The sequence below is a fragment of the Loxodonta africana genome, chromosome 2 (assembly GCF_030014295.1).
Source record: "Loxodonta africana isolate mLoxAfr1 chromosome 2, mLoxAfr1.hap2, whole genome shotgun sequence".
Lineage (NCBI taxonomy): Eukaryota > Metazoa > Chordata > Mammalia > Proboscidea > Elephantidae > Loxodonta > Loxodonta africana.
The window spans coordinates 82,096,535-82,109,340 of NC_087343.1; positions in this window are offsets into that span (position 1 = coordinate 82,096,535).

Here is a 12,806-nt window from a genome sequence, read left to right on the forward strand (position 1 = left end):
TTATGCATTTATTTATGGTAGGAGGCAAAAAAAAAAAAAAAGGAGAGAAATTGGAATAGCATTAGTGAAATAAATACATTTGGCAGAATTGTTTCTAGTGTCTGCACTTCCAAGTTTCCTCAGCCACTTTTAAACATACTACTGGGCCCGTATCTTGCTTTACAGGACCTCACCCAGTTTTTGCTGGAAATGCTGATCTCCTTAAATGTTTTAATGCCAAACTAGGATGACTGAGGTCTTGACTGCTGGCTGGATTCTTAGCTTGCAGGAAGTACTCTTTTCCTCCCATGGTAGACACTGAAGCTTTGTGGACTAGAGCAGATGTTGCTGCTTTTGAAGCTAATAGAAACTTTGTGGACCATTTTTCACTTCCTCTTCCAGGAGCAAATGTCAACCATAGTTTTGATCAAAACCTGAATTCTTGGCTCAAGTACTAATTGCTGTTAATGTGTTTAAGTCCCAATTCTCAGGGAAAAGGGAGAAGGTGTTTTTCAATGGAAGAAACGGGATTAATATTTACATTCTTAGTACCTGAGTAAACAAGAAAAATGCTAGGCTTTTGAGCCACATAATTCTGTAAACAACTACAGAAGGTCTAAAACCAAGTTTCTCTAGGCTTAGTGGGTTACTGTGTTTGGGAAGAAATGGATCTTGAAACTTAAAAGAGTATGGAAAACTGTCAAGGGAGACAGGCTAAAAATGGGATGAGAAGGTTCACTTTATAAGCCTATCTTAATATTAACAACCACTATTCTTATTGCTACTTGTACAGCACTATAGAACTAACAGTGGACTTTCATTGGAAGACATTATTTCTTTTAATGTTCACAATAACTATAATACTGATATTATTTACTCATTTCAAGATGAGTGACTTACTCAGAAATTAAGACACATAGGTAGAAAAGGTAATACTGAAACTTGAATCCTGGTTCTTTGACTTCAAATTATGTGTTCAAATTTTTTTTACATGTATCCACTCCAGCTACGCAAATTAACAGCAATAAAAAAGTTGTCACAAGTATTTAGTAATTGTTGCTGCTTTACAAGAGCTATAATTCTTAAAAGATGTTAGTTCAAGAGGGTTTTCTTTTCTTGATTAATGTTGTGGACTTTTAGCCCAATTTGGAACTTCTACCTGTTGTTGTTGTCGTTAGCTGCCGTCGAGTCAGTTCTGACTCATAGCGACCCTATGCACAACAGAACGAAACACTGCCCAGTCCTGCACCATCCTTACAATCGTTGTTATGCTTGAGCTCATTGTTGCAGCCATTCTGTCAATCCACCTCGTTGAGAATCTTCCTCTTTTCCACTGACCCTGTACTCTGCCAAACATGATGTCCTTCTCCAGGAACTGATCCCTCCGGACGACATGTCCAAAGTATGTAAGACACAGTCTCACCATCCTTGCCTCTAAAGAGCATTCTGGCCGCACTTTTTCCAAGACAGGTTTGTTCGTTCTTTTGGCAGTCCATGGTATATTCAATATTCTTCACCACCACCACAATTCGGAGGCGTCAGTTCTCCTTCAGTCTTCCTTATTCACTGTCCAGCTTTCACATACATATGAGGCGATTGAAAATACCATGGCTTGGGTCAGGCGCACCTTAGTCTTCAGGGTGACATCTTTGCTCTTCAACACTTTGAAGAGGTCCTTTGCAGCAGATTTGCCCAACGCAATGCGTCTTTTTATTTCTTCACTGCTGCTTCCATGACTGTTGATTGTGGATCCAAGTAAAATGAAATCCTTGACAACTTCAATCTCTTCTCCGTTTATCATGATGTTGCTCATCGGTCCAGTTGTGAGGATTTTTGTTTTCTTTATGTTGAGGTGTAATCCATACTGAAGGCTGTAGTCTTTGATCTTCATTAGTAAATGCTTCATGTCCTCTTTACTTTCAGCAAGCAAGGTTGTGTCATCTGCATAACGCAGGTTGTTAATGAGTCTTCCTCCAATCCTGATGCCCTGTTCTTCTTCATATAGTCCAGCTTCTCGGATTATTTGTTCAGCATACAGATTAAATAGGTACGGTGAAAGAATACAACCCTGACGCACACCTTTCCTGACTTTAAACCAATCAGTATCCCCTTGTTCTGTCCGAACAACTCCCTCTTGATCTATGTAAAGGTTCCTCATGAGCACAATTAAGTGTTTTGAAATTCCCATTCTTCGCAGCGTTACCCATAGTTTGTTATGATCCACACAGTTGAATGCCTTTGCATAATCAATAAAACACAGGTAAATATCCTTCTGGTATCCTCTGCTTTCAGCCAGGATCCATCCGACATCAGCAATGATATCCCTGGTTCCACATCCTCTTCTGAAACCAGCCTGAATTTCTGGCAGTTCCCTGTCGGTATACTGCTACCGCCGTTTTTGAATGATCTTCAACAAAATTTTGCTTGCGTGTGATATTAATGATATTGTTCCATAATTTCCACATTCATTCGGATCACCTTCTTGGGAATAGGCATAAATATGGATCTCTTCCAGTCAGTTGGCCAGGAAGCTGTCTTCCATATTTCTTGGCATAGACGAATGAGCACCTCCAGCGCTGCAGCTGTTTGTTGAAACATCTCAATTGATATTCCATCAATTCCTGGAGCCTTGTTTTTCACCAATGCCTTCAGAGCAGCTTGGACTTCTTCCTTCAGTACCATCGGTTCCTGATCACATGCCACCTCTTCAAATGGTTGAATATGGACTAATTCTTTTTGGTATAATGACTCCGTGTATTTCTTCCATCTTCTTTTGATGCTTCCTGTGTCATTTAATATTTTCCCCATGGAATCCTTCACTATTGCAACTCGAGGCTGGAATTTTTTCCTTCAGTTCTTTCAGCTTGAGAAACGCCAAGCATGTTCTTCCCTTTTGGTTTTCCGTCTCCAGCTCTTTGCATATGTCATTATAATACTTTACTCTGTCTTCTCGAGAGGCCCTTTGAAATCTTCCGTTCAGATCTTTTACATCATCAATTCTTCCTTTTGCTTTAGCTGCTCGACACTCAAGAGCAAGTTTCAGAGTCTCCTCTGACATCCACCATGGTCTTTTCTTTCTTTCCTGTCTTTTCAGTGACCTCTTGCTTTCTTCATGGATGATGTCCTTGATGTCATTCCACAACTCGTCTGGTCTTCGGTCACTAGTGTTCAATGCGTCAAATCTGTTCTTGAGATGGCCTCTAAATTCAGGTGGGATATACTCAAGGTCATATTTTGGCTCTTGTGGACTTGCTCTGATTTTCTTCAGTTTCAGCTTGAACTTGCATACGAGCAATTGATGGTCTGTTCCACAGTTGGCCCCTGGCCTTATTCTGACTGATGATATTGAGCTTTTCCATTGTCTCTTTCCACAGATGTAGTCAATTTGATTTCTGTGTGTTCCATCTGGGGAGGTCCATGTGTATAGTCGCTGTTTATGTTGGTATCTAATAAATAGTACTGGATGATTGTGGAGACATTTCCCAATGGCAATTTGTACCTAACCATTTCCTGCTTTTCTAAATAAATGAAAACACGGCCAGTCTTAAGACTGGTAGTTACAGTTATAACTAGGTAGTTATCGAAGTTCTCAAAATATTGCCATCAAGAAACATCTCCCCACTATCCTGAAATATTACCATTTCAGAAACATCTATTTGAATAAAGGCAATGTTTCTCAAACTAGTCAATTTCATTAAATAATTCCTCAAGCTAATTGTTTGGCATTTATTTAGCCAAAATATCCACTGGCAACTAAGTTTTTCAGTAACCATGGTATTTGATTTTCATTGAGTATGTCATTCCACCAACCCAGGCCCAAAAGTCATATATATATATATATATAAAAAAAAAAGCCTCTGCTGCACACAGAAAGGAGTAGTTCCTGTGTATTTCCTATGATTTCTCTTCTCCTCTACTAATGCTCCTATCACACCAGAAAGCATTTACTCACTCTACAACTGTACATAGTGCCACAAAAACACTATTCAGACATGGCACTCCCTTCGATCAAAGGTCTTTTCTTGTATAGGGCAGAGCAGTTTTTACTACTTTTGCCCACTACCTACAAGGCTTAGGGGGTGCAGAAAGTAACGGGACCTTAAAAGATTAAACCAGTCAGAAGCCAAGTATTAGACATGTCTTTGACTACTGAAAGATTATCCTAATTCAATGAATTTCTCAGAACATTACGAGAACACTCATAGGCCCCATTCAATAGAGAAATTATAGGTTATTCAACTTTATCCCTATTTCTGAACTTGCAGAAAGGACTCACAAAAGAATCAATATGCAGCTTATCCCAAATCACTAATTTTGGTAGATCTTCCAAATCTACCAGATTGATAGACTGATCAACCTTTTATAGAGCCTCATTCTTCTTTCCAAAGCCGAGGAACTTTTCTACCTGCAGGCATAGAAGTTCCAACTATAGCTCTTAATACCTGCCCAGCACTGACTCCAAAGTTGAAAAATACATTTCCTCAGTTGTACAGGACAGGGGGAGGGTCGGGAAGTGGGAGAGGATTAAAAGAGACTGACATCATAAATTTCCATCAGAACTAGATGCAGGCCTGGCAGCATCAAACCTACTACTCCTCCTTCCCAATACCTCTGCCTCAACACCTCTCTGAGCAGCACTTGAACAAGTTTACGGGCAAACGCTATAACCTTTGCTAATTGACCCAATTTTCATACCTCCCACCACAGGCGATTTTTCTAGGAGAGAGAGCCATGGCATCATTATTGCTTGCTTTCCCCCTGTCCCCCCCTATCAACTGCCCATCCCATCTCATCCCAGGTAAGGAGACATTTTGCAACAAAGTTCCTTTCCAATTACAATCCCTATGTGGACTTTTTGGCTTTGATTGTGGTTAGCAAATCAGTTTCTGATCTCACCTCGTCCACCCCAGACTCCTCGAAACACTTCAGATATAGCAGTCAAGAAAGGAGGAGGTCAGACATCATAAGTGTACAGCGTGGGTGACATAAAAACCAATAAACATGGTGTAGGTTTTTAATGTACATTTTTTCATTTGACTTTAAGGGATCATTACTCAATGTTATTTCTCATACTGAAGAATCTAAGGCTACTGCTTTGACTCAATTTTAAAGACTGATTTTTTTTCTGCTGGTATAAATAGTATGGACACAGTAAAAGTACTTGAGAGAGCCTAATGAACCATTTCTTACACCCCATTACTTTTAGTCTGATATGACTGAAAGTACAGGCACTAATTATCCTCTCTTTCACAGATACTGACACAGACCTACAGTAGGTCTTAAAACACAATTTTCCATACAACTCAACACTTCCTTGCAGAATACACTCCTGTTTTTTTCCTTGTTGTAATTTAAAACCAAAAGGCAAAGTTCTCAACTTCCTACACCTTTTTTTAAATAAACAGGGGATATACAGTTAACGATAACTTCTAATTGCCAGAGACCAAACATAAACCTACACACAACTGTAAATGAAGTTTTTTTTTCTTCTTTTAATAAAAAATCACATTTCATAATGGCCTAAAATATATTTAGGAAATTAAAAAAAGATAAATTATTTCCTACTAGGATGTATATATGAATGATTTTATTACACTGAACCTTATTTATCAATGTATTAAGTATACACTGCAGTATAATGTTTGGTGTAATATACATGCTTTCTACCAGCATTATACCACTCTAACTTGTAAAAGAAGAAGAGTAAAAAAATAAGAAATGACACTTGATATGCTATAGTGAGAATAGGAAAAAAACATCACAATGAGATAATTAAGAAACCTATGAAATACATTTGAATGTAGATGGTTCTTTAAGATAATATTACACATTTATGAAGGAAATACATAAGGCCACACAGCAAGCCATCTGCTTTTAGTATTTAAGCATCTTTTCATATAACCCACTGAATAGTTTTGGTAAGAATTTAATTGTGGGGGAAAGTCCTTTAGAGTACAGTCAGTCCTTTGTAACCACAGGTTCCACATCCCCAGATTTAACCAACCACCGATGAAAAATATTAAAAAAAAGACTTCTTTCTTCTTGTCATTATTCCCTAAACAATACAGTATAAAAACTATTTGCATGGCACTGACATTGTATTAGGTATTAGAAGTAATCTAGAGATGATTTAAAGTATACAGGAGCCAAGAGACAGCAAGGGCCACATGAACCAGAGACTTACATCATCCTGTGACCAGAAGAACTAGATGGTGCCCGGCCACAACCGATGACTGCCCTGACAGGGAGCACAACAGAGAACCCCTGAGGGAGCAGGAGATCAATGGGATGCAGACCCCAAATTCTCATAAAAAGACCGGACTTAATGGTCTGACTGAGACTAGAGGAATCCTGGCGGTCATGGTCCCCAAACCTTCTGTTGGCCCAGGACAGGAACCATTCCTGAAGACAACTCATCAGACATGGAAGGGACTTGACAATGGGTTGGAGAGAGATGCCGATGAAGAGTGAGCTACTTGTATCAGGTGGGCACTTGAGACTGTGTTGGCATCTCTTGTCTGGAGGGGAGATAGGAGGGTAGAGAGTGTTAGAAACTGGCAAAATTGTCACGAAAGGAGAGACTGGAAGGGCTGACTCATTAGGGGGAGAGTAAGTGGGAGTATGGAGTAAGGTGTATATAAGCTTATATGTGACAGACTGACTTGACTTGTAAACATTCACTTAAAGCTCAATAAAAACTATTAAAAAAAAAACCAAAACACACCCTAAAAATAAATAAATAAATAAATGATATATAAAACAGTGTATTACTGAGATAACTGCTCAAAACCTAATTGAGGATTCCCTGTACAGTCTGGAGACGAATATTAAATATATTGTGGCTCAAGCTTTTTCCTTCCAGTGCCCCTTCCACCCTCCCAGTGTCCTGGGAACATGTCCAAAGAATGTGAGACGTAGTCTCACTACCCTTGCTTCTAAGGAGCATTCTGGTTATACTTCTTCCAAGACAGATTTATTCGTTCTTTTGGCAGTCCGTGGTATATTCGGTATTCTTCTCCAACACCACTATTCAAAGGTGTCAGTTCTTCTGCAGTATTCTTTATTCCTCATCCAGCTTTCACATGCATATGAGGAAACTGAAAACACCATGGCTTGGGTCAGGTGCACCTTAGTCTTCAAGGTGACATCTTTGCTTTTCAACACTTTAAAGAGGTCTTTGCAGCAGATTTACCCAATGCAATGCATCTTTTGATTTCTTGCCTGCTGATTCCATGGGTGTTGATTGTGGGTCCAAGTAAAATAAAATCCTTGACAATTTCAATCTTTTCTGAGTTTATCATGACGTTGCTTATTGGTCCAGTTGCGGGGATTTTTGTTTTCTTTATGTTGAGGTGCAGTCCATACTGAAGGCTGTGGTCTTTGATCTTCATCAGTTAAGTGCTTCAAGTCCTCTTCACTTTCAGCAAGCAAGGTTGTGTCATCTGCATACTGCAGGCTTTTAATGAGTCTTCCTTCAATCCTGATGCCCTGTTCTTCATATAGTCCAGCTTTTCAGACTGTTTCCCAGCATACACATTGAATAAGTATGGTGAAAGGACACAACCATGATGCATATTTTTCCTGACTGTGAACCACACAGTATCCCCTAGTTCTGTTTGAATGAGAGCCTCTTGGTCTATGTACAAGTTCCTCATGAGCACAATTAAGTGTTGTAGAATTTCCATTCTTTGGAATGTTATGTATAATTTGATATGATTTACACAATCCATTGCCTTTGCATAGTGAATAAAACACAGGTAAAGAAAAAAAAATAAAGTATACAGGAGGATGTGCGCAGTTTACATGCAAATACTATACCATTTTATATCAGGGGCTTGAGCATCTGCCAATTTTGGTATCTGCAGGGGGAAGTGAGTATTGGTCCTGAAACCAATCCCCTGCAGATATGGAGGGATGACTGTACAGCAGAAACTGAATAGAAATTAAAGTGTGGGGTACACGTCTTACAGCAAAGATCCCAATTGGTATGCCATGACACACTGGTGTGCTTCAAATGAGTTATAGGTGTGCCCAGGTATGCTCACCTTAGGGCAGTTAGACAGGAGCCCCTAGAATACCAGTTGTGAGCAGCCCATTCACCACAGAGTGCAGAACAAAATACTATCATTTTTTCTGTGTTTCATAATATAGAAAGAGGTTTGGAAGCACTGCAAGAGAAATTAATCAATTCATAGAGTATCCCTACTGAAGAACTGAGACTCTCCTCACAGAATTTATGTATGGAGATATGGAAAAACGTAAGGTTAGCATAATTTATTTTTTGCACCATCCACCATATTTAATACAGTTGAGGAAAAAGGGCCTAAAAAATGTATCAAGTCTACAATTCCTTCATCCCAAGGACCATGAAGTGACAAAGCTCATGTCTGTGGTTTTGTGGGTATACAGGTTACACTGACAGTCAGTTGTACCAGATTGCAATGAACCTCTTGGGTGAAGTATTCCCTGATACCACATACAGAGATCTGTACCACGCCACCTGTCTGTCAGTTTATTGAACTGTGGTGCCTTACATGTTGCTATGATGCTGGAAGCTATGCCACCAGTATTTCAAATACCAGAAGGGTCACCCATGTTGAACAGGTTTCAGTGGAGCTTCCAGATTAAGACAGACTACAATGATCTATTTCTGAATATAAGTCAATGAAAACTCTGCAGTTCATAACAGAATGCTGTTTGATAATAATGCTGGAAGGCAAGCCCCATAGGTTGGAAGGCATCCAAAATACAGTGGCTACAACAATGAACTTGAGCATCCAATAATCCTTTTGTTCTGTTGTACATAGGGTCACCATGAGTTGGAGTCAACTTGACAGCAACTAACAATAACAACAACCTCTTTGTACATACTTCATAGCATATCTGCTACGGTATTATAATTATTTGCCACGTGACAAAACACTTCCTTATTCATTTTCCTTCTTAGAAGAAAAGGCTAACTCCTTTATCTTTATTCTACCTCATTCTTTCCTGTCTTCTAGAAATCATGTTCCCTTTTGCCTATCTTTCTTGCTTCTCCTTGTGGTCCCTCTCTTTCCTTCACATGTAAATGTGCACAAGTCTCCCACATCTTAAGTCATTGGCCCTTCACTCAATCTGGCATCCTCCTCTAGATATCATCTTATCACTCTCCTTCCTTTCACATCATGCTCCTCAAAATAAGGGTCTACACTCACTCTCAACTTTCTAATGTCCCATTTACTCCTTGACTTCCTAGTTCTGATTTCCAGCCCTGAAGAGCCCCTCACTGCCAAATCTTACTTGACCTGTTAACTATTCCCTCCTTGAAACTCTGGCCTCATTTTACTTGTTTATCCTGTTAACTATTCCCTCCTTCCTGAATCTCTTCTCACCCCTAGACTCTATGAGTTCTCCTCCCTTGAGCTCTAGCTTCCTTATCTCAGATCTCTTTACTGCCTCCTCCGCCTATCCTTTAAGAACTGGTTGCACAATGGTCAAGCATTCGGCTGCTAATCAAAAGGTTAACGGTTCAAACCCACCAGTAGCTCCATGAGAGAAAAGACCTAGCAATTTGTAAAGATTATGGCCTAGGAAACTTTACAGAGTAGTCCTACTCTGTCCTATAGGGTTGTTATGAGTTGGAATCAACCCAATGGCATACAACAACACCAGGGTTCTGGTCTTGGTCCTTTTTCCTTCTCACACCTCACACTCTTCCTTGAATACTCCACCTATAGCATAACTCGACATGTCCTATTTTTACTCAAATCTTGCTCCTGGTCGCTCTCTTATAATTCCAATTTTGGTGAATGGAACCACTATTAAACCAATTAGCAAAGCCAGAAATTTGAATTCAAGATATTTTTAAAATTGTTTTTGTGGTTAGAAGTAACAGACTCCAAATAGCATCATAATGATACTGGGAGGATTTGGAGATATTTCACAGAATCAAAGGAAGAGTCAACATTGAAAGTAAAGGAATCAGTACATCTCTGGGGACTTCAGAAGAGGGAGATTTTGATCTTCTCTCCAGAGCCTAGCCACAAATGTAACTCCCCATCTCTGTATTTTAAGTTTCTTTTATATTCCCAGAGAGAGAATTCTATTGTCCCAGCTTGAGTCATGCGTAGCTTGTAGATAAACTAAAAATTGGAAGAGAAATTTGGAACCATATAACAAACAAGGGATTTGTACCAGAATATAAAAAGATTCCCTACAAATCACCCTCCCCACATCTCCCACCCAAATAAACAACAGAAAAATGAGCAAAAGGTATAAACTATGCCCAAAACAGGACATAAGTATTGTCAATAAATATAAAAGAAGTTTCCCAATCTCAGTCATAACCAAAGAAATGCAAATTAATGAAACAAAGAGATCTTTTCATATTAATCAGAACTGGAAAAATAATTAAGTCTATAACACTAGCTATTGCTGAGGATGGTGGGAGCATACACTCATCCAAAATTTTTGGGAGGCAATTTAGCAGTACTAAATTGACCATAACATTATCCAATACCTTGAAATTTTACTTTTAAGTGTTTTCCCTAGAGAAACTTTACACATATACACAAAGAGATATATACAAGAATGTGCTGTTTCTAATGAAAGAGTGGAAGCAACATAATTATCCCTAAGTAGTAGTTGTTGTTAGGTGCTTCTGACTCACAGCAACCTATGTACAACAGAATGAAACACTGCCCAGTCCTGCCCCATCCTCACAATTGTTGTTATACTTGAACCCATTGTTGCAGCCACTGTGTCAATCCATCTCATTGAGGGTCTTCCTTTTTATCACTGGCCCTCTACCAAGCATGCTGTCCTTTTGCAGGGACTGATCCCTCCTGAAAACATGTCCAAAGTATGTGAGCATTCTGACTGCACTTCTTCCAAGACAGATTTGTTTGCTCTTTTGGCAATCCATGGTATATTCAAATAGCTAAATAAACTGTTTTATTCATACAATAGGCTACTATACACTAATGGCAGAAGAGTATACAGCATTGAAAATGAATTAACTAGAATTATATGCATCAACATACAACTTTTTAAAAAAGTTTTTAATGTTGAAAGGGAAAAAAGAATCCTGAGACATCAACTTCCAGCTTGACAACGCAAGCTCTGCTGACCCAGTGAAATTGGCGAAAATCATTTACAAATAAATAAATAAAGCCTCTAGAACTGGACTCAAGGGGAAAAGCAAATGAAGCACCTATTCAAGTAAATCTATAAGAATTCAGTAAGAAAGGCAAGAGCCTGTGGTATCTGAACCAAGACTGGTAACTTCCTCCCTCCTCCTAGCTCAGCAAGGCAGAGATTCCAACAGACTGCTGCAGTTAAGAACACATGGCTCCCTCTCTCTCCAGCTCCTAGTGAAGGGCTTGCTTACTGGGAGGAACAGGACTTCACCATTTCTCATCCTGTCTCAAACTACCTGTTGCTGAGGCTGAGTCTTCCACAAGTGCAGTCAAGAGGTGAGGCTCCCTTCTTCCATCCAGCCCCCATTTCTGGAACAGACGCCCTGCCTTAGGTGCAGCATACTGAGACTCCTGGGCCCTAATTACCCTTGCCTTGGCTTGTGGGTACTGGGTTGGCTTGTGAAGCAGTGGTTCCATACCAGGACAGACAAGCCGAGATGACCTCATGCTGCTGCCACCCCTCCACCAAGCACTCAGCTCCTAGGGTCTGGGTGTCACTCAGAAAGAAACTTGACATTGTCCTCACCCCAGCTGCAGGGCCCTGGTTTAGAGATTTTGCTAGGAGGAGAAGCAGGCCATAAAATAGCTCCTAATCTCCTTCCAAAAGAAGTGAATGCATTTGCCACAGAGCATGGAGAAGTTCAAGCCTAAGGGCACTCTTAACAAACAGGGTAGTTTATGGTGAAAGGTAACTAGAGGAGATCTGTGGATTTAATGAAGATATAGCATTTTTTTTTTTTTATAGCCTAGACTAGGCTAGCTAGTTTAAAGGAGAAAACTGGGGAACAAGATAGGTGGAAGGAATCCTCCCGGGGTCAGATGAAATATCAAACACTGACCTCTGAAACTATTCCTTCAGAGGAGCCCCAATTTATTGTATTATCTTGTAGAGCACTTAATACCCCAGGGCAATGTTGAAAAGAACAGAGCAATCAGCCTGCAATTAGTAGCTTATAACAGCATTGGGGAAATCTGCCACAAAACACCTCTTTAAAGTGTTAAAAAGTAAAGTCGCTTTCATAAGTAAGGTGTTCCAGACCCAGGCCATGGTCTTTTCAATCGTCTCATACGCATGTGAAAATGGGCAATGAAAAAGGAAAATCAATGGTGAATTGATGCGTTTGAATTGTGGTATTAGTGAAGAATATAGAATATACCAAAGATTGCCAGAAGAACAAAGAAATCCTCTTGAAGGAAGTACAGCCAGAATGCTCCTTAGAACCAAGGATGGCAAAACTTTCTCTTGTTTACTTTGAACACATCATCAGGAAAGACCAATTGCTAGAAAAAGACATTTTTGGTAAAGCAAAAACAAAGGAAACCCTCCATGAGATGGATTGACACAGTGGCTACAACAATGGGCTCAAACATACCAACAATTGTGAGGATGGCATGGGACCAGGCAATGTTTCATTCCATTGTACATTAGGTCGCCATGAGTCGGGGGCCAAGTCAAGAGCAACTAACAACAACAGCTGGGTATGGCCAAAAATCCATTACCTTTGAGTCGATTCCAACTCGTAGCAATTCTATAGGACAGAGCAGAACTGCCCCATAGGGCTTCTAAGGCTGTCATCTTTACAGAAACAGAATGCCACATCTTTTTCCCATGGAGCAGCTAGTGGGTTTGAACTGCTGACCTTTCAG